Here is a 24307-nt window from a genome sequence, read left to right as displayed (position 1 = left end):
GGTGGGTGATGTTCCCTTCCCTGTGTCCACGTGTTCTCATTGTTCCATAAAAAAAGAACTCATTATTTTTTATGGCTGCATAGTATTCCATGGTGTATATGTGTCACATTTTCTTTATCCAGTCTATCATTTATGGGCATTTGGGTTGGTTCCAAGTCTTTGCTATTGTAAATAGTGCTGCAATAAACATACGTGTGCATGCGTCTTTATAGTAGAATGATTGTTAATCCTTTGGGTATATACCCAGTAATGGGATTGCTGGGTCAAATGCTATTTCTGGTTCTAGATCCTTGAGGAATTGCCACAGTCTTCCACAATGGTTGAACTAATTTATACTCCCATCAACAATGTAATTTACTTTCCTACCAACAGTCTGGAGCCTTGCCAGCATCTGTTTTTTTCTTTTTAATAAATAGCCATTCTGACTGGTGGGAGATGGTATCTCATTGTGGTTTTGATTTACATTTCTCTGATCATTAGAGATGCTGGCATTTATTTATATGTTTGTTGGCTGTTTGTATGTCTTCTTTTGAGAAGTGTCTGTTCATGTATTTTGCCAATTTTTAATGGGTTGTTTTTTGCTTGTTGAATTAAGTTCCTTATAGATTCTGGATATTAGGCCTTTGTTGGATATATAGTTTATAAATATTTTCTCCCAATCTGTAGGTTGCCTATTTATTCTGTTGATAGTTTATTTTGCTATGCAGAAGTTCCTTAGTTTAATTAGGTCTCACTTGTCACTTTTTTTTCAATTGCTTTTGAGGACTTATTCATAAATTCTTTTCCAAAGCCAGTGTCCAGAATGGTGTTTCCTAGGTTTTCTTCTAGGATTCTTATGGTTTGGGGTCTTACATTTAAATCTCTAACCCATCTTGAGTTGATTTTTATATATAGTGAAAGATAGGGTTCCAGTTTCAATCTTCTGTATATGGCTAGCCAGTTGTCACAGCAACATTTATTGAATAGGGAGTTCTTTCCCCATTGCTTATTTTTGTCAACTTTGTCAAAGATCACATGGCTGTAGATGTGCAGCTTTATTTCTGGGCTCTCCATTCTATTTCATTGGTTTGTGTTCTGTTTTTGTGCCAGTACCATGCTCTTTAGGTTACTGTTACCTTATAGTACAGTTTGAAGTCAGATAATGTGATGCCGCTGGCTTTGTTGTTTTTGCTTGGAATTGCCTAGGTTATTTGGGCTCTTTTGTGAGCCCATATGAATTTTAGAATAGTGTTTTCTAGTTCTGTGGAAAATGATATTCAGAGCTTGACAGGCATTGTGTCGAGTCTGCAGATAGCTTTAGGCAGTATGGCCATTTTAACAATATTGATACTTCTAACCCATGAGCTATTTTTACCACATTTGCAATTACTTCATTAAAGTCTTGAACTCCTCCAAATTATCCAGGAGGGTTGAAATCACCTTCTTCCAAATTCATGTTAATGTTGACATTTTGGCTTCCTCTCATCAATCATGAATGTTCTTAATGACATCTAGAATGGTGAATCATTTCCAGAAAGTTATGAATGTATTTTGCTCAGAACCATAAGAGGAATCATCATCTATGTCAGTTATAGCCTTATGAAATGTATTTTTTTAAATAATAAGACTTGAAAATTGAAATTTCTCCTTGATCCATGGGATGCAGGATAGATATTGTGTTAGCAGGCATCAAAACAACATTCATCTCCTTGTCCATGTCCATCAGAGTTCTTGGGTCTCCCGGTACATTGTCAATGAGCAGCAATATTTTGAAAGTAATCTTGTTTTCTGACCAGTAGGTCTCAAAGGTTGGTCTAACATCTTCAATTAACCTTGTTGTAACCAGATGTGCTATCACCCAGGCTTTACTATCCTATTTATAGAGCACAGGCAGAATAGATTTAGCATCGTTAGGAACCCTATGATTTTTGAAATGGCAAATGAACAGTGGCCTCAAATTAATGTCACTAGCTGCATTATCCCCTAACAGGAGAGTCAGCCTATTATTCAAAGCTTTGAATTCAGACACTAACATCTTCTCTGTACCTATGAAAGTCCTAGGTGGCAGCTTCTTCCAATAGAAGGCTATTACTCCGTTGAAAATCTGTTGTTTGGTATAGCCACTTTCATCAAGTTTGTTAGCTAGATCTTCTGGATAATTTTTGCTGCTTTGACATCAGCACTTGCTGGTTTACTTTACACTTTTATATTATGGGAGACAACTTCTTTCCTTAAACCTCTTAAATCAACCTCTGCTAGCATCCAACTTTTTTTCTGCAGATTTTTTTTTTTCACCTCTCTCAGGCTTCATAGAAGTTAACAAGAATTAGGGCCTCCCGCTGGGTTAGGCTTTGGCTTAAGAGAATGTTGTGGCTGGTTTGATTTTCTATCCAAACAAATCACTAAAACTTTCTTCACATAAGCAATAAGGTTGTTTTGCTTTCTTATCATTCATGTGTTTACTGGAGCAGCACTTTTAATTTCCTCAAGGACTTTTTCTTCACCTCTACAACTTGGCTGGTGCAAGAGGACTGGTTTTTGGCCTGTCTTAGCTTTCAGTATGTCTTCCTCACTAAACTTAATCATTTCTAGTCTTTGATTTAAAGTGAGAGAGTTGTGACTATTCTTTTCACTCGAACACTTAAAAGGCCATTGTAGGGTTATTAATTGGCCTCATTTCAATATTCTTGTGTCTCAGGGAACAGGGAGGCTCAAGGAGAGGCAGAGAGACAGGGGAAGGGCTGGTCAGTGGAACAGTAAGAACACAGACATTTGTTGATTATGTTTGTTATCCTTTATAGGTGTGGTTCGTGGGGCCCCAAAACCTTTACAATAGTAACATCAGAGGTCACTGATTACAGATCATCATCACAGATATAAAAGTAATGAAAAAGTTTGAGATAGTGCAAGAATGATCAAAATGTGACACAGAGACACACAGTGAGTAAATGCTGTTGGAAAAATGATGTAAATAGGTTTTCTTAATGAAGGATTGCCACAAGCCTTCAATTTATTAAAAATACAATACCTACAAAGCATAATAAAGTGAAGATCAATAAGATGAGGTATGTTTGTATTTTAAAGTAAACAAAACAATACACAATCTTGCATATATATACTAAAAAATATACAAATATAAAAATGGAATGTATCTTTAAGATAATAGTTGTCCTTGCAGAAAAATAAGGAATGAGACAGAAGAGAGATACCAAGCATACTTGAAATGTATCTGTAATTGGTTTTTATGTAGAAAAATCCAGAGAAAACAGAGAAAAATGACAAAATTCATAAATGATCTGTGCTGGGCACTTGGCTGTTTTAATGCATTACATTTCTGTGTGTTTGAAATATTTTATAGTGATATTTCAAAGCTCTAGAGTTATTCTTCTGTGCTATTAGGTTTGGGAATGGACAGAATAGATGACTCTCTGTCACCTTCCAGTTCGACTTTTGACCAAGTCGATACATTACTTGAAAAGCGCCTTGATGAAGCTTATGTAGACCCAAGCCTCTTTGTGTTTCTGGAGAAGTTAATAAGAATTGGGCCACAAAACTGCTGAAGACTTAAAGGGAGCAGTTTAATCTTGGGCTGTCACATTGAGTAAGTGGCTTCTGTTCCAGCCATCTGTTCTAGTCATAGTGCACCACATCCCATCCTGTATGCTTGGCAGGGTCTCATTCCCATCACTGTCCCTCAAAGAGCTCTAGACTGGAATTTTAAAAATTTCACATTGACATGTGGGGGAAATTGTTGACAGGAGAAAGGCTCTAGATGACATGTTTTCACCCCTGGTGTTTTTCATGGGAGAGGGAAGGGGTGTGTAAAAGTATAATTAGACGATTCTTCAGAGTTTTGTCCAATGGAGCTCTGTGGGTAGCTCCCCCTGCAGCCCCAGCAGAACCATCACCCATTTCTTGCCAATGTGTTCTTTTCAATTACTCTTAATATGCCCTCCAGAATTAGAGATGGAGGAAATAACTGGGTCAGCTCATCTTTGCTTTGCCAATGCAGGTGTTTTCTAACATGTTTTCTGTGGTGGTGCCCAGTTGTTAATAACATGGCTGTGCACAGTGCAATTATTTTGATAGTAGAGAGAAGATGATAAACAGAGCCTGTTCTGTGCTACAAGGACTGTTTCACCACAGCCCTTCTATGCAGCATCACTGGGGAAACTCGCTGATTTCCACATCTGCATTGAAAACCCTTGACTGAAACTCCCTTGCAAATCAGGAGTGAGAAGGAATGGAATGTTTTGGGTAACAAGTAAAGCTTCATGTCACCTTGTTTTTAATGTCTTAATTCTAGCCAGATATGGTCTAGCCACAGGAAGCGTATAATCATATAGTCTCAGATATTTCAGGACAGCTTTTGTTAGACAGGATCTGTCCTATGGTCCTTATAGCACTTGGCAGATGATGGTCACTGTAACTATAATTCCTTCAGCAACTGAACCAGCCTCTTTCGGCTATGAGTTATGTGTCTCTTAGCACCTGTACTTACTTTTATTGTAGCATATATTATTTTGTGTTGTAATGACTGTTTGTCTCTCCTACTACATAGAGTCCTGTGAGTATAAAGATTGTATACTTGCCCTTCTTTCCTCAGGATCCCAGCATAGTATGTGGTACATAATTTGTATTTTGTGAATATTTTTGAATGGATCAATTAATCTTGATCTTAGGTCCTCATGAAAGAGAGGTGGTTATGATGCCTGAATTGTAGGGGTTCCATGGTTAGGTGGCATAGTTAGTACCAGCAAATTACTTAAGACAATATACAAATTTCATTAATCACCTTTTCATTCAGTAAGAACTTGAGTGTTTTTGAGCCAGGAAGGCAAGATGTTAGAGGTCATGCAGAGTCCAAGAGAGAAGATATACTCCCTGCCCCACAGGAGCAGAGGAAATAAGAGAGAACTCAAATAATTAGACTAATGAGATAGGATGCTAATTAGGAATGTTGACAAAAACATTTAAATGGGCTAGAAGTTGACAGTAGTTTTGGCTAGTTTAAAGTAAATTGGTACTATCTGGTTAGGAAAAACCTTTTCTGTTGGAGTTTTAGGGAGACAATAAGTAGTATCCCTTTTCCCCTGTTCCCAGTTTGAAAAATATTTTTAATATGTGTCTCCCGAGAACAAGAACACTTTCCTATGTGGCTACAACACAATTATTGAACCCAAGAAATTTAAAATGGATTCTAGGCTCTTTCAGCAGACAGAGCTGGGAAAAAAAAGGTGTATTTCCCTCTAATTAAAAATCTCATCCAGTTCTTCCTCACTCTCTCATGTTCTATATTCGCATCTCCCTTCTCCTTTTTGATAACTTTAAATCAATACATTTATGCATTTTTTCTATCTTTAAATACATGCAAGTGGTTTCGGGATTATAACACTAATATCACTACCCATAACAAATCTACTGAACAAAGTTCAAGATTTTTTGGCAGTTCTTTTGGCTCTTAAAATATATCCCATGAAGTGTATGTAATCAGATGGTTGTGCTAAAACATTACGTGAATTACTTTTTGTTCTCTGTGTGGCACTGATATCAAGTTGATATAAAATTATATTAATTTGTTTCTTTTTACATTACATTTTAGGATTTTCTATCTCATTTAATTTTGAAAATGAAAAACAGCTACACGTTTCAAGTCAAAACTACACAAAAGATGTATTCAGAGAAGTCTCTCTGCCATCTTTTTTCTTTCTCCCTCCATTTCTACCCTTCCCGTAGATAACTTTTTATTAGATTCTAGGTAATCTTTAAGTTATGATAAATGAAGTAAATATGGGTCTATTCTTCCCTTTTATTCTCATGCAAGAAGTAGCATGCTAAATAATTCTTTGGAGCTCTGATTTTGAAAATTAACTATACATCCTGGAAGTTATTCCATATCACTCTATAGAAAGCGTTCTCATTCTTTCTGTAAATGGCTACACATTACTCTGGTGTGTGGACATACCACAAGTACATGACTCATCTACAGTTGGCCATTTGGGCTGTTTCTAACAAACAACACAGCAATAAATAACTTCTGCGTATGCTGTTTCTTATTTGTAGAGGTGGTTTCTCAAGGTAAATTCTAGAAGGGGGATTTCTGGGTAATAAATTACCCACTTGCATTCTGAGTCAGTTTGAAACAGAGAAGTTCAGGCAGATGGAGAGGAAAATGTTGGCTTTCTTACTCCTAGATCATTTGGAAAAGGTGGCTCAGTTGCTTCCTGTACTAAATCCCTGGAGCAGTCTTAACCACCCAGTGCAGGCCATTCTAGAAAACTGTGGGCAGACTCTCAATGGGCAGAGCCGCTACTGCTAAGCTTATGGCCTTGCCCATGGGAGACCAAAGCGCTTCCATTCTGCAGGAGGGCAGATGCCAAGGGATAGCAAAAAGATGGAGCCATGAGGTATAAGTATCCCAATTCCACCAGTCAGAAAAATCTCTCCTCCTCCCATGGGGAGTAGAAAGTAAGGGGCAGAGAGAGGCCAGGAGTGTTACTCTAACTTAGTCCCTCTATGTGGAAACATGATGAAGGAAAATGTTCCCCCTTTCCTCAATGCCCTGTAGCCACTAGCATCAGGCTCTTTAGTGGACTCTGGTGGGGTGGGTGAGGGCTAGAAACATCTGAAGAATGAATAAAAATGAAAGAGTAAAACCTAGAAACCCTGGAGACTGTGAATCACATATTCAGTTGAATGGCCTAAAAAACTGTACCAGCTTCCCTCTGCTTGGCATAATTTAAAATTAAAATTAAGTTTAAAAATTAATTTAAAATGTAAATTAAAAATTCTGGGACCTCTTTGCCATGATAGAACGTGTAGGGAAGGGATGGGGTGCACTGTGTGGACTCGGTTGTGCTGGAGGTTGTGTTCACTGTTTTCACACCATGTGGTTAGTGGGATGTCAGGGAGGATCACTGTGTTACACATTTGGTTCTGCTGAAAATGTCCTATTTTTATTTTTACTATAGTCACACCACTATAGGTGGGGTGACCATAAGAGATGGGGAGGCACATATCATTCTTCTCATCTATATAGTGTTGTGGAGGCATTTGGATTAGGAGGGGTGCATTTTTTATTTAAATTTTCCAGAGGCTGTTTGACCAATAGCTATGCTTTTAAATATTTTGTGTAAAAGGAGAGCAGTGTGTTGAGTTGTCAATCTGGTAAATTTAAGAACATCAGAATAAAAAAAAAAAGAAAATATTTCCATGTTTCTCTTAGAATATTAAAAATTAAACATGTTCAATCACGTTTCATTGCAAGCATAAAAAATTTATACTCAGAACCTGATGGGAAAATTTTGGATTTCTGTGAAGTTTCATTTATTTTGAAATGTATAATTTTTTTTCTACTTACATTGTGAAAGTTGAAACCCTAGAGAAATGTTTAATAGAGAAGGTGTGAATTCTTCACAGTCTTAGACCTCAGAGATAATCTTTTATATATTTTAGTATAGAGCTTTCCAGTATTTTCCCCTTTCCATCTCTGCGATAGCATGTATTGCACTTTGTGCAGGGAAAATTCAATTATATTGTTTGCAACTCATTTTTTTTTTCAGTCACCATATCCTGGATACTTTTGTAGCAGATATACAGTCTATGAGCCTAGACCACCTCCCTTCTCCCTGAAGCTCCCTTGCATGCTCCCTGTTCTAACTTACATCGGTGCTAGGCGACTCCTTATGTTTTTATATAACCTCCCCCGCAGAAAGAGTTGACTGGTTCAAGCTGTGTGAGTCAACATCTTTCCCTGGCGTATTAGAAACTGAAATGAGGAATACGTTTCCCTTTGAAGATGATATGAGGATATTTGACTTAGGTACTCTCAATAGGGGGGAAGCCAACATAAAGCCAATGGCAGAAACACAAAGTGGGTGCTGGAAAGGTGAGTCCCAGTAGTGTCTTAGCCCCTGGATTGAGCTGTTCTTTTCTCACAGTTTGGTTGATCAGTCACATTCTACTTCCTTGATTTGGAGGAGCCAGTAGCTTTCTTTTTTTCCTCCTAACCTAGTTTGAATTGTATTTCTTGCCAGTTATATTCAAAAATGTCTTTATTAATACATCTTGCTATGCTAATGTATCAATATTGTCCATTTTTTATTGGGTGACTTATAGTTTATTAATATGTGAACTCATATTTTAAAACTCTTCTATTTATAATCATTTGCATTATTTTGAAGCTTTGACTTTAGACAATGCGGCAATGAGCATTCTTTTATACTTGCACAGCTGTTGAATATCTCTAGGGAAAAATCATAGTAGAAAAACAGAAAAGGCTTAGATGTTTTAAACTTTAGTAGGTTATATCCAACTACTATCTCCCAAATTGTACCAATACTCCCCAAGGTAGTGGCAGATAGTGTGGATATCCTTACAGCTAGATGTTGCCAATAGTTTAAATCTTCGGAAATGCAATAGAACAATAATTTCTAGTTTTAACTTGCATTTTAAAATTATTCCTGTGCAGGAGAACCTTTAATATATTTATTACATACAGTAGGACAAAGATGAGTATTACAGTGGAGTTCTTGTTGGAAATAATACAAATCAGATGAGAGTGGAACACTATGTGAAAAACGCTAAAAGAAAAACTATCAACTGAGAATTCTACACCTACTGAAACCATTCTTCAAAAATGGAGGTGAAATAAAGGCTTTTGTTGACATAAGAAAGTTGAAAGAATTCATCATCCTCAGAGCTCTACTATCAGAAATGCTGCAGAAAGTTCTATGGGAAGAAGGAAAATGACAGCAGAGGGAAATCTGGATCTACACAAAGGAATGAAAAGCTCCCCTCCCCAAAAGTAACTGCATAGATAGGTATAAAATACTTTGAAAAAATAATTATTCAAATCTCTTTAGAAGATACTTGTGGGCTTTCCTGATATCTATTATTGTTTCTAAGCAATAAATTGTTTAAAACAAAAAATAATAATTACATTGTGGAATTCTAACATGTAGAATTAAAATATATGACAATAATCACACAAATGTCATAAATATGATAATAGTGCAAATGTCATAAAAGAGGAAATAGAAATATACTATTACAAGATTCTTATGTTATATGCAAAGCAGTATAATATCATTTGAACACAGACTGTGATGAGTAAAACATGCATACTATATGCCCTGGAGCAATCTCTAAAATGATGTCAAAAGGATTAGAGCTAAAAAGCCAACAAAGCAGAAAAATTGGAGCCATAAAAATACTCCATTAGTCCAAAAGAAGGCAGGAAAAAAGGAGCAAAGAACAGATGTGACAGAAAATAAATGACAAGATAATAGATTTAAACTAAGCGATATCAATAGTCGCATTACATGTTATTAGTCTAAACACTAATCAAAAGGCAGAGAATGTCATATTGGATAAAAATGGAAGATCAAGCTATATAGAAACTCACTTTAAATACAAATATATGTTAGTAAAAGAATGAGAATATATATAATGTCAATATTAATCAAAAGAAAGTTAAAGTGGTAATATTATATCACATAAATTAGATTTTATAGCAAAGAATATTACCAGGGATAAAAAGGACCATTTCATAATGATAAAATTGAGAGAACATAACAATCCTAAATAATTATGCAATTAATAACAGTTTCAAAATATCTGAAGCAACAACTGAAATAATTACAAGGAGAAATAGATATTTACACAATTGCAATCACAGATTTAAAAATCAGTCTATTAATAACCAGTAGAATAAGTAGACAGAAAATCAACTGGAATATGAATTACTTGAACAACACTATCAGCCAACTGGACTTAATTGACATCTATAGAGTACTTCATCAGACAAAAGTAGAATACACATTCTTGTCAAGGGTATACAGAACATTTACTAAAATAGACTAAATTCCAGGCCATAAGTCTGAATAAATTTTAAATGACTCATAAAATATGGTTTCTGACTGTAATGGAATTATGTTAGGAACAATAATAGAAAGATATCAGGAAAGTCCACAAGTATCTGGAAACTAAATAAACCCCATCTAAAAAACTCATGTATCAAAAAAGAAATTTATACTTTAAATTGAATAAAAATATAAATGCAACATATCAGTATCAATAGGATGCAGCTAAAACAGTATTTGGAGGAACATCTATAACACTAAATAGCCTATAGTAAAAAGAAGAAAGATTTCAACTAAATGCTATAAATTTCCAACTTAAGAAACTAGAAAAATAGCAGCAAATTAAACCCAGAGTAAGTTTATGATGTGAAATAATAAGGATCAGAACAGAACTCAATTAAATATGAAAAATTAAGAAAAACAATATAACAAAAATTTCATTCTTTAAGAAGATTAATAAAATTGATAAACCTCTAGTCAGACTGGTCAGGAATAAAACATAGGAGGTAAAAATGATCAATATTCAGAAAATTAGAGAGGTGACATTACTTCTAATTCTACAGATACTAAAAGGATAACATGGAAATAGTTGAACAACTTTAAGCCAATAAATTTGATGATTTAAGTGAAATGGGAAAATTTCTTGAATGACCAAAACTCTCAAATCTCACTCAGAAAGAAACTGAATTTGAATAGCTCTATATCTATCTAATGATTTGAATTTATAGTTAAAAGCCTTCCCACAAAGCAAACCCAGGCCAAATGGCTTCGCTGGTGAATTCTCCTAAACATTTAAGGAAGAAATAGTGTCACAGCTATGCAAACACTTCCAGAAAATTAAACAGGACAAAATACTTTCCAACTCTGTAATTTCCAAAATACTTACAGACTAATGTGTCTTATGAAAATAGATGCAAAAATTCTCAACAAAATGTTAGCAATTTGAATTCGACAATATATAATTAGTATAGTACAGCATGACCAAGTAAGGTTTGGTTTGGAGATGCAAGGTTGATTTTACATTTGGGAACAAATTGATGTAATTTACCATATTAACAGACTAAAAAAGAAGAAGCCCTAAGAGCTCAATAGATGCAGACAAAGCATTTGAAAAAAATTCAACATTCATTACTGTTAGAAACTTTCAGCAAATTAGGAACAGAAGAGACCTTCTTCAAGTTGATAAAAGTCATTTACCAAAAACCCATAGCCAACATCATATTTAATCATGAAATATCAAATGCAGTATTCCTCAGATAAGAAACAAAACAAGAATGCCTGTTTTTTACCACTTCTATTCAACTGGCCAGTTGATTAGGCACACTTTCTCTCTATTACCTCTGCCAAAAAAAAGGGCATCCAGACTGGAATGAAAGAGGTAAAATTATCTTTATTCGCTCACAACATATTTGTGTAGAAAAATTGATGGAATCTGCAAACATATTTTTAGAACTAATAAGTGAGGCTGGCAAGGTTGCAGGATACAAGATCAACACACAGAAATAAATTATAGTACTATAAACTAGCAACAAACAAATTTAAAGGAAAACAATGCCATTTTCAATAGTATACAAACATGAAATACCTCGGGATAAATCTGACAAAAATGTGTAAGATCTGTACAATAAAAACCATGCTGAGAGAAATTATAAAAGATATAAATAAATGGAAATTTTATTGTGTTCACATAATAATTTTGAGAAGAATCAATATTATTCAGATGTCAGTTATTCCCCAAGTGACCTAGAGTTAGTGCAATCACAATTAAAACTCCATTAGGCATTTTTTTTTGGTAGACCTTGATAACTTGATTCAACACAATCCCAATTAAAATGTCAGTAGGCTTTTTTTTTTTCCTAGAACTAATGTGTGGGCCTGAAATTCATTCAGAGAAGCAAGATATCTACTATAATTAAAACAGCTTTATGATATTAAAGAAAATAGTTGGAGGACTTATACTACCTGAGTTCAAGACTTACATTAAAGCTATAGTAGTTAAGACAGTATGATATTGGCATCCAAATGGACAAGTAGTCAATGCAACAGAGTCCAGTAATGACCCAGGTACATGTAGTTAATTTATTTTTGACAAAGGTATAAAGACAATTAAGTGTAGGAAAGACATTCTTTTTCAACAAATGCTATTGAAATAATTGTAACTCCTATTTTAAAAATTAATTTTTATTCCTATCTTATACCTGTATAAAATTAACTCAATATGTATCATAGGTCTAAATGTAAAAGTTTAAATTTTAAATTATAAAACTTCTAGAAGAATATATAGGAGAAAATATTTGTGACCTTGGATAGGGGATGAATTTCTTAGAAATGATACCAAAAGCACAGTTCATTAAAAAAGATAAATTAGACTTTGTTAAAATTAAGACCATCTGCTTTTTGGTAGATACTCAAGAGAGTGAAAATACAAGCTACTGGCTGAGATAATATAAATACACGTTATTGTATTGCTAATACAAATTTATTTGCATTTGCAAATAAATACATCTGATAAAAGATATATGTCCAGGATATGTTATTAAAACTAATAAAACTCAATAACAACAAAAATGTCTGATAAAAAATGGGCAAAAGATTTGAATAGATATTTCACCAAAGAAAATATATGAATGGCAAATAGGCATATGAATAGACTCTTAACATTATTATCACTCAGTTAAATGCAAATTAAAACTACAATGAGATGCTAATATCCAAAGTTTTTTTAAAAAAACCGATCTTATCAAATGTTGGCAAGGACGTAGAGCAACTGGAACTCTGATACACTGTTGTCAAGAATGTGAAATGGTACAACTACTTTGGAAAATAGTTTAGTGATTCCTTTAAAGTGAATCATATACTTGTGATCCAGGAATTTCCCAAGGGAAATGAAAACATCTGTTCATACAAAGGCTTGTACACAAATATTTATAGCAATTTTATTTGTAACAGCCAAATGCCAGAAACGATCAATGACAATCAACAGGTAAGTGAATAATTATGATATAGTCGTATAATGGAATAAGAGTCACCAACACAAGTAATGAACTATTGATATATGAAACAACATGAATGAATCTCAAAATAATTAGGCTGAGTGATAGAAGCTCGACAAAAAAATCAGCATGATACTGTGTCTTTGTTTCTGCTGCCTTAACAAAATACCATAAACTGAGTACTTTATAAATAGCAGAAATTTCTTACACTTCTGAAGGCTAGAAGTCCCAGATCAGGGTGCCAGCATTGTAGGGCTCTTGTGAGGGCCCCATTCCAGATTGCAGACTGCTGGCTTCTCACTGTAACCTCACAGAATGGAAGGGATGAGTTAGCTCTCTGGGGTCTCTTGTATAGTGGGTGCTAATCCCATTAATTAGGTCTCTGCTTCATGACCTTGTTGGCTCTCAAAGGCTCTACCTCCTAATACCATCAACTTGGAGGTTAGGATTTCAACATATGAATTTGGGAGTGGGGGCGCACAAACATTCGGTCCATAGCAGTATGAGTCTCTTCATATAAATTTCTAGAAAATGAAAACTAATCTATAGTAACAGAAAGCAGATCAGTGGTTTGAGGGAGTGTGGGCGAGTAGGGGATGGCAGATGGAGCAGAATAGAGGGAGGGATTATAAAGGGGTACAAGGAACCTTTTGCCATGTGGGATAGATAAATTATCTTGATTGCGTTGGTTTCATGGGGTGTACAAAGCTTATGAAAATGAATTTTTTAAGTATGTGTGGCTTATTGTATGTCTTATACTTCAGCAAAAAGGTTCACGGAAATGATGCCAAAGAAACCATCATTCACCACTGGTGCAGTGCTCTAGAACATGGGCATTGGAGGTGGACATGCCTGGGTTCAAGCCCAATCCTGCACCTCGGACACTACTTTTTTCTGTAAGTCTATTTCTTCATTATAGAGGCTCAGATTGATGAATTAATATTATATTCTGCATACAAAATGGGGATAATAATGCCTCTCCAAAAGGGTTGTGGTGAGGATCAGATGCACTAACATGTATAAATTGTGTGCATCATAGTAACTACTCAGTCATCCGTCCTTTTTATTATTATTAGCACATATTTGGAAAATGAAGGGATAGTTCTTATGAAATGTGCTTTGGGCTCAATGGGAGACTAGTTCAGTGTGTCAGATGCAAATGAAAAGACCCATGAGGTTGGTTTCTCACTTTAAGTGATCTTGCCACATTCTGAAATTGAGCCTCCTCACTTCTGCTCAGCAACAAGAATGCAAATGTGCCCTGAAGCCTTGTTTGCAGAAAATATGACATTATTCTTCCACCAGGCAGGAACCATTCCCTCTGGAATGTCTGCATTGCTGCATCTGTCTCTAAGATTTCAGGAACGTAAGTTATAAACAAGCATCTCTCTGCGGTTAATTCCAGTCAGTTGAAAATAAGGCCAGCTTCTAGAGACTAGGCTGGGGACCACGATTCCCCCATTGCACTAACCCTGCCTTGTTCCAAAAGCAACATCCTGTAAGAATGGGTTTGTGGATTTGTGAAAGCATTTAATACAGAGAGATGCCTATTAGTTTAAGCCTGACTTACTGAGTCCTCGTGAAGGCTGCCTGTACTTTTACAAAAGTTTTAGAAATTGCAATGCTCGGGATGGTGCTTTGACATTGTGCTGGATTTGTAGGAATGATGGTAACATCATTGAATAATATTTATCTTGGGTGTGTTGTAATCAGATTTTGATCCTAATACCAAACTGCTACGGGGAGGGGGTAAACCTTTATTGTTTTTATGACTGATGGGGCTGTCTTTGCATTGTTGTTTACAAATTATTCTATAATATAATGCCTTCAGAATATTTTAAAGATCAATCAGCAGAATTTTGTAATAACCCCATCAATTGGCACTCTTGTGTTATTTTTCACAGATAATTGAGCCAGTGCCACATACGAGAGACTTCTTAGTCCACATCAAGATGGCAATTATTTGACTGTGTCAGTTACAAGGAGACTTTGTGCTCTTTGGGATGACTAGGCTGAGGGCCCTGTGAGAATAAGAACCAAGCTTGACTGTTTATGATCATATCCATAGCAACAAGCCCAGAGCTTGCCTCTTTCTCAGTACTAAATCATTATCTGTTCAGTGGCTGATCGATTACTGAAGAGTGCTACTCTCTCAACTATTAGAAAAAACCCCTATCTCTGTATCATCTGTCTATCCACCCATCTATTATACTCCTTCCTCTGTTAAAAATACTTTTCCTGTATTCATAAATTTAATTCTAACAACTCTATGAGAGAGACTATTATTATCCACTTTTTACAGACAAGGAAACTGAGACACAGAGAGGTTAAGCAATTGCCTGAGGTCCCACAGCTGACGAGTTACGGAGCTTGTGTAACCTTATTTTCTATGCCTTAATCTCATTGATTTTTACAAGGACAGCCTGTTCTGTAAGTCCAGGTCTTTGCAATGTGGGAAAAATTGGAATAGGATAGATTTTATCTTTTGTACTTTTCCTAACCTCATGATTCTAATCCAAGTTGAAGACAGAAAAAGTGAAGGCCCAAATAAATTCAACTGTGTGTGTATGCATGTGTGTATATATGCATGTATGCTTGTATGTGTATGCATGTGAATATATATGCATGTGTGCTTGTGTGTGTATGCATGTGTATATATATGCTTGTGTGCGTGTGTGTATACATGTGTGTATATATGCATGTGTGCTTGTGTGTGTATGCATATGTGTATATATGCATGTGTGCGTGTGTGTATGCATGTATATATATATGCATGTGTGCTTGTGTGTGTATACATGTGTGTTTATATGCATGTGTGATTGTGTGTATACATGTGTGTATATATGCATGTGTGATTGTGTGTATGCATGTGTGTATATATGCATGTGTGCTTGTGTGTATACATGTGTGTATATATGCATGTGTGATTGTGTATGCATGTGTGTATATATGCATGTGTGCTTGTGTGTGTATACGTGTGTGTATATATGCATGTGTGATTGTGTGTGTATGCATGTGTGTATATATGCATGTGTGCTTGTGTGTATACGTGTATATATATGCATGTGTGCTTGTGTGTGTATACATGTGTGTATATATGCATGTGTGCTTGTCTGTATGCATGTGTGTATATATGCATGTGTGCTTGTCTGTATGCATGTGTGTATATATGCATATGTGCTTGTGTGTGTATGCATGTGTATATATATGCATGTGTGCTTGTGTGTATACATGTGTGTATATATGCATGTGTGCTTGTGTGTATGCATGTGTGTATATATGCATGTGTACTTGTGTGTGTATACATGTGTGTATATATGCATGTGTGCTTGTGTGTGTATACATGTGAATATATATGCATGTGTGTATGCACAAGGACACATGTGTTTGCCCTGCCTGGGCATAATGGAGAGAGGGCAGAGAGAACCAGCAAGAGCAACCTCAGAATCCTAGTGAGAATTCGTAATGACTCTGGAAACACAAGAATAAGAACTTTCTGACATTTAAAAAATTCTGTGCACGTATTTTAGGTGATGGCATTCCCCTGAAGAAGATTAAAATGTGACATAGCTGAAAATTCTCTTGAAGCTGAGAAAAAGTAGTTAATATTTAATAACAAATTTTGACCCTTGAGCATTAGAAGTATCTATCAGTGACTATACATACTCAATCCGATTTTGCTTTTCTGTAGCATTAATCATGGTGATATTTGGATTTTAAGGAAAAATAATTAGGAGAAAAGCAGAATTGGGGGCCCTCATCCATGTTCTACTTTCTAAAACTTCTGTGGGTAAATTTTCCTTAACAAAGATTGTTTGGTCTTGCTGATGGCATAATTTCAATAATGAATAATTCAGAGAAGCAGGCAGTGAGTGTTAGCTGAAGACAGGAAATGTATCTTTGAATTCCTGTTCGTTTTATTGGCCTTTGGAAGCAGCCACCTATCTATATAAAGCTCTCTAAGGGAAAAATGGGCACCATTCTTAGGCTAATGGGAAATAATGGTGTGATCAGTGAAGCTCTTTTCTTGGAAGCCTGCAATAGAGCTTAGCCACCTGAACCTCTCCACTTCACTGCTCTGGTATCTGGACTATTATCAAAGAAGGGGTATCGAAATGGCAGACTTTTACAGGGGAAATCAGCGACCCACCTGAAGCAGTGCTAGTCTCTGGTGTGTGGATCTAGAAGTAACACAAAACTGAAAACTGATAAGGTGTCATTTCATCCAGCAGACCATGTAAGTGAAAATTCTGGCTTGCTCTGCTGTTTTCCAGTTTCTCCATGTCCAGGATGAAAATACTTTTGCCTTCTGGATTCTGAAACTGTTATGCATCTGTGCTCAGAGAGCTGATGGGGGATTGTGTGTCATCAATCAAGAGGCTTAACCATCCTCTCTATTAATTAGGGGACAGAACACTGCTTCTATTTAACTGCCCCCTACCCCAGTTGGTGCAACACCCTTTTCAAGTGTTTTCCTTGCACTGTGTTGAACACACACATAGGAGCGGATCTACCTATGCACAGGTGGATGTGTAGAAGTGAGTCAGATGAATAAGCATCTTTCTTTCCACATGCCCACTGCCTCCACCTTTGCTAGCAAGTCCCTGATGACTTGGCAGGGGCTTTCGACTATGTCGTGGGTAATAGTGGGGGGACATTCTAGCTCAAACACAAACTCTCCAGCTTCCCAGGACTAGAGTTGGGCAGTACCAATCATCCTGAAATACCCCTATTGCTCCATCCTTCTGACAAACCAGTGTGAGGTCTTCGGTATTTTTCAAGTCTCAACGATATATCTTTGACTTGAGACACCATGGTAATGGAAAGCAATTTCCATTCTTCCCAGGAACAACCCCCATGCCATCTCTTCATCTACTAGTCTGGCCCAGCAGGCCAGTTTCCTTATTGACTTTATTTCTATCCCTGCTAAGCCACGTCTCCTCATATACTGAATTTCATATATCTACCTAAATTGTTGGTGATTTTAATTTTCTTCTTTATGCTTTGTGTAATGTAAAAGTGTTTTCCAATAAGACATTTATAATGAGAACTTCCTCCAAATACTAACCACCAAGTACATCCCACCTGTCTTCTATGATTTAACCCAACTTCTGTTTCCACTATGAATCATTCCCTTTCTTGGTGTCCAACTGGGTTTTGTATTCCATACCTACTGTAACACCCATTTATTCATTCATTCCTTCATTTGCCGCAATTATTTACCGAGTGCCTGCTATGAGCTGGGCCCTGTTCCAGAGCACTGCGTGGCATACATTGTTTATATTTCTGCCTCTCCCCCTGTAGGCCTTGAGTTCCATGGATTGCAGACTGTGATGGTTAATTTTGTGTTAACTTGACTGGTTTAAGAATGTCTAGATAGCTGGCAAACTATTTTTTCTGGGTGTGTCTGTGAGGGCGTTTCTGGAAGAGATCAGCACTGGAATCAGTAGACTGGGTGAAGGAGATCTGCCTTCCGCAACATGAGTAGGCATCATCCAGTTGGTTGGGGGCCCAGATAGAACAAAAAGGCAGAGAAAGGGTGAACTCTCTCTCTTCTTGAGCTGCAATACCTATCTTCTGTCCTCAGATGTTGGCACTCCTAGTTCTCGGCCTTCAGACTTTACCCCAGATTCCTCCACAACCCCCGTGTGTTTTTCAGGCCTTTGTTCTCAGTCTGGGAGTTACACCATCAGATCCCTTGGTTCTCAGGCCTTCAGGCTTAGACGGAATTATGCCACCCGCTTTCTTAGTTCCAGCTTACAGATGGTAGGACTTCTCAGCATTTATAACCATGAGAGCCAATTCCCGTAATTAATAAATGTCCTCTTCTATATTGATGTATATCCTATTGGTTCTGTTTACCTAGTGAATCTTGACATACAGAGACTGAATCTGTCTCTCTCTTTTTTTTTTTTTGAGTTGGAGTTTCGCACTTGTTGCCCAGGCTGGAGTGCAGTGGCACGACCTTGGCTCACTGCAATCTCCACCTCCTGGGTTCAAGTGATTCTCCCACCTCAGCCTCCCAAAGAGCTGGGATCACAGGTGCCTGCCACCACACACAGCTAATTTTTGTATTTTAGTAGAGATGGGGTTTCACCATGTTGGCCAGCCTGGTCTTGAACTCCTGACCTCAGGTGATCTGCCCGCCTTGGCCTCCCAAAGTGCTGGGATTACAGGCGTGAGCCATCACGCCTGGCACACAGACTGAATCTTTTACAGCTACGCTGATGCATAGATATGAGTTGACTACTCAGCAGGAGAAAACATTTTCTAGGAGAAGAAAATATTTATAGCTGCTCATGAAGGTGGCATGCTGATCTGCTGTACAACAACATGACAATCTAATTGCTTTGTGGTTGATATAAAGTATTAGGCTTGAGACATCCATCTGAATTTTAGTTTCTCTGCCTAGATGTTTTCATATCACTTCGAGGTCAGAATAGCCAGAATAACCATCGAGTCTCTGGTCAAAGGGCCAGCTGATGAGACCTTGATGTGGCTCTGGGTGAAAGTCAAGCTTTTAAGTACAGTTAAGGATCTCACCCAGACCCAGATCCAGCTCTGACTTCTGGTAGATGAGGACAGGGACTGGATGTTGTTTTTGGGAAGAATGAGAAATTCAGTTGGCCATACCACGGTGCCTCAAGTCAAAAGAGAGCCAGTGCTCTGCTGGATGGATGGTGCAAAGGATGTAGGAGCCCTCCTGACCAGCCTGCACCATTTGGGACTTAGGAAGGCTGAGCACTGTCATTAGAGCCCAGCTGAAGGGGACTGGCCAAGGTCTCAAGACCCTCCTTTTGACTGATAGCTCTTGCTTTACCTCTTTCTCATCCTACATGCTTCATCCTCCCCAGACCTACTGATTTGGTTCTTGAGCTCTGTGGTCTCATCAGCTAACATGCTACTTGTCCTCTATTTTCTTCCCTCTGCCCCCCTCCATCCTCATCTTCGTCTCCCTTCAGATATTTACTGGGAAGCTGCTCAGGCTATGAGAAGCCCACTCTGGATTGCCTTATCTATTTACTATACAGGCATTGAGGACTAACATCTATTCACCATGGGTGAGACATTGGGACTAACACATCCAGAGGATGTGAGATGGGACAGAACAGCAAATTCGAGGGCCTGAAAGGGGTCCAGCCTGGCTAAGCACAGAGTAGGAAGAGAGCAGTGGCAAGAAATGATGCATGAGGTATGGGCTGCAGCCAGGCCATTAAGAGTCTTGTGAGACATTTTGCACTTTGGTTTAAGAGCCAGGAAAGCCATTGCAGCCTTTAAGCTGAGGAGTGACACGGTCAGATTTGCATTTTATAAAGCTTGCTCTGCCTACAGCATGGACCATGGATTAGAGAGTGGCAAGAGTAGAGGCAGGGATCATTGAAGTGGCTGTTGCAGTGAGCAGCTGAGCCCAAAGGGAAGAAATGCAACAATTGAGAATATTTAGAGGAAGATAGTGTGGCAAGTCCCCAGAGACCTAGAACCAGAAATACCATTTGACTCAACAATCCCATTACTGGGTATATACCCAAAGGAATATAAATCATTCTGTTATAAAGATACATGCACATATATGTTCACTGCAGCACTATTCACAATAGCAAAAATATGGAATCAACCCAAATGCCCACCAATGACAGACTGGATAAGGAAAATGTGGTACATATACACCATGCAGCCATAAAAAGAAACGAGATCATGTCCTTTGAAGGACATGGATGGAGCTGGAAGCCACTATCCTCAGCAAATTAACAGGAACAGAAAACCAAACACCACATGTTCTCACTTATAAGTGGGAGCTGAACAATGGAAACACGTGGACACAGGGAGGGGAACAGCACACACTGGGGCCTGTCAGGGGGGTGGGGGAGGAAGAGCATCAGGATAAATAGCTAATGCATGCAGGGCTTAATACCTAGGTGATAGATTTATAGGTGTAGCAAACCACCATGGCACACGTTTACCTATGTAGCAAACCTGCACGTCCTGCACACGTACCCCAGAACTTAAAATAAAATAAAGAATATTTAGAAGAGAAGCCCACTGCTTTTAGAGAATAATTATATGGCTGGCCCACATATGTGGGTAAAGCTTTTAAATACCATCAGGCATCTCACCCAGACCCAGTTCCAAGGAGCAGGGGACAGAGGGAAAGGCCCCTACCTCCAAGGAGCTCATAGTCTAATATAAGTGATTCTTAGTTTCTGGGGTAGAATAAGAAACAGATGCCAAGACAGCCAATATGAATCTCTGGGGCAGAGGTACGTGGTTAAAAACACGTTTTAAAAAATGCCAATTTTTAACACAATCTGCAGAATGTGAAGTTCTGCAAAGTCTCAGTTAGTGATATTCATAGAAAAGCATGCAGGAACAATGGGTTATAAGATGTGTCAGCCGGGCGCGGTGGCTCACGCCTGTAATCCCAGCACTTTGGGAGGCCAAGGTGGGTGGATCACCTGAGGTCAGCAGTTTGAGACCAGCCTGGCCAACATGGTGAAACACCGCTTCTACTAAAATACAAAAATTAGCCTGGCGTAGTGGCGGGAGCCTGTAATCCCAGCTACTTGAGAGGCTGAGGTACGAGAATCGCTTGAACCTGGGAGATGGAGGTTGCAGTGAGCCGAGATTGCACCACTGCAGTCTAGCCTGGGCAACAAAGAGAGACTTTGTCTCAAAAAAAAAAAAAAAAAAGTGTCAATCCTGGCATGGAAGGGAAACAGAACATAATAACTGATTAGATGATGGGATCCATTTGCAGTTGGGACAAGGGGAAAAATGCTATTTTGGAAACCTTAGCAGTTTATGACAAAAACAAAGCAATCTTTGAGAGAGATGTTCCCCTTGCTTTGGGGGTCCCTTTAGTGAGCCCCTTTGGTCATGCAAATGGAAGTTAAGGACCTACCTCTTGCTACTGGGAGCATCCTTCTTATATATATATGAACTTGGGATTTTTGTAATCTCTAAAGAAAAGATAGTCAAGGCTTTCACATTCCTTGTGTGGCCGGAGATGGAAGCTTGAGTTGTCTTTAGGGCTCAAAGCTCCTCACCTTGGGGGAAATTATTATTTGATGCATTTGGCTGTGCAAAAAGATAAAACTACAGTCTGAGTTTGGAATGGGTAATGAGGCATCCCCTGCCTAAGGATGGTGACTCCATTGAGAGTACAGTGACTCTGCAGAGATTTTATCTCAAACAGATTTGGCCTCAGGGAGTAAGGAAATGATCATGGAGGGTTTTTTTTTACGGGGACTATGAACTGACTCCAGAGACCTGACTGCTGCATTGGGGATAAGGGAAAGAGGGTCATTGAGGATCCCTGGTGAAATTATTTGGTCCACAGGGTTGTGATACCTGATTTTTTTTCCAACTTGTGTCTTGACTTCTATTATGTGCTTCTTAAACTTTGGCAACAGGTCTGCATTTGCAGTTTGAGTAAAGATTTTGCACCTAGAGGCTGGGTAGATTGTAAAGAGCTGGAGTAAAGTGGCAGAGCAGGTAAGAGGTGACCAGGTATGACAGGTAGGAAGCTGGGGGAGCAGGGCAAGGTGGAGCCGTGGGATATGGCTGCATTTCCCAAGTATCTTTGAGAACACTTGTTGTAGCTTTTTGGGAGGGGGCTCAGGTCAGGATTACTTTGTTATTATAGAAAATTGAATGGTAAAAAGGAAGAGAGAGATAGGGAGAGATTTGTTAAGGATACAAAATTACAGCTAGATAAGAGGGATAAGTTTTAGTGTTCTATACCTCTGTAGGATGAATATATGTAGGTAACATATTATATAGTTTCAAACAGCTAGAACAAGAATATCAAATGTTTGCAACACAAAGAAAGAAATGATGATTGAGATGATGCATATGTTTTACTTACGCTGATTGGTGATCAGATTAGTATATGTATCAAAACACCACTGTGTACCCCGTAAATATGCCATTATTACATCAGTTAAAAAATTAAGAAGTTAGATGCAAAAAAAAAAAGAGGAAATACTGGTCTCTAGAGGGCTGCAAAACTTAGTTTGCAGCTGTCACCACAGGGCAGCAAGGTGCCAAGAGGAAGAAGTACTGGCACTATATTAGTCTCCTCAGACTGCCACAACAAAATAACATAGGCTGGGCAGCTAAACAGGAATTTCAGGCAAGAGAAAGAAATAAAAGGCATCCAAATTGGAAGAGAGGAAGTCAAACTATCTCTGTGTGCAGATGATATGATTCCATACCTAGAAAACCCCATAATCTCTGCTCAAAAGTCCGAGATCTGATACACAACTTCAAAGTTTCAGGATACAAAAATTGGTAGCATTTCTATACACCACCAATGTCCAAGCTGAGAGCTAAGTCAAGAGCACACTCCTATTCATAATAGCCACAAAAAAATAAAATACCCAGGAATACAGCTAACTGGGGAGGTGAAAGATCTTTACATGGAGAGCGACAAAACACTGCTGAAAGAGTTTAGAGGCAACACAAACAAATGGAAAAACATTCCACATTCAGGGATAGGAAGAATTAATGTTATTAAAATGGCCGTATCGCCCAAAGCAATGTAAAGATTCAATGCTAGTCTTATCAAACTACCAATGACAGTCTTCATAGAATTAGAAAAAGCTAATTCTAAAATTCATATGAAACCAAAGAAGAGCCAGAATAGCCAAAGCCATCCTAAGCAAAAAGAACCAAATCTGGCAGTATCACATTACCTGACTTCAAACTATACTTCAAGGCCACAGTAACCAAAATAGCATGGTACTGGTACAAACACAGATGAATGGAACAGAACAGAGTCCAGAAAAAAATGCCTCACATCTACAACCATCTGATCTTCAACACAGTTGACAAAAAAACAAGCAATGAGGAAAAGACTCCACCACTTTTATTTATGGTGCTGGGAAAACTGGCTATCCATATGCAGAAAATTAAAACTGGACCCATTCCTTACATCATCTGCAAAAATCAGCTTAAGATGGATTAAAGACTTGCATGTAAAACCTAAACTATAAACACCCTGGAAGATAATCTAGGAAATACCGTTCTGGACATAGGTCTTGGCAAAAATTTCACGACGAAGATGCCAAAGGGAATTGCAGCTAAACCGAAGATTGACAAATGGGATCTAATTAAACTAAGGAGCTTCTGCACAGCAAAAGAAACTATCAGATTAAACAGGCAAACTTACCTACAGAATGGGAGAAAATATTTGCAAACTATGCAACCAATGAAGGACTAATATCCAGAATCTATACGGAGCTCAAATTACATGCAAAAAACAACCTCATTAAAAAGTGGGCAAAGGACATAAACACTTTTCAAAAGAAGACATACATATGGTCAATAAGCCTGTGAAACTATGCTCAACAACACTAATCATTAGAGGAAGAGAAATCAAAACCACAATGAGATACCATCTCACAACAGTCAAAATGGCTGTTATTAAAAAGTCGGGCTGGGTGTGTTCGTCCACACCTGTAATCCCAAGCA

General features: G+C 37.8%; 1 long non-coding RNA gene across 1 annotated transcript in view; it reads left to right on the top strand.

Moving 5' to 3' along the window:
* Positions 1-2786: 2786 nt before the first annotated feature.
* The window catches only part of LOC129465280 (uncharacterized), an 80159-nt gene continuing 58638 nt past the window's right edge, over positions 2787-24307 (top strand). Inside the window, exon 1 of the long non-coding RNA XR_008651924.2 lies at positions 2787-2919. This is a non-coding gene — a long non-coding RNA (uncharacterized lncRNA). The remainder of the gene's footprint in view (positions 2920-24307) is intronic.

This window comes from Symphalangus syndactylus, chromosome 2 (genome assembly GCF_028878055.3).
Source record: "Symphalangus syndactylus isolate Jambi chromosome 2, NHGRI_mSymSyn1-v2.1_pri, whole genome shotgun sequence".
NCBI lineage: Eukaryota > Metazoa > Chordata > Mammalia > Primates > Hylobatidae > Symphalangus > Symphalangus syndactylus.
This window is presented reverse-complemented; position numbering and strand designations above follow the sequence as displayed.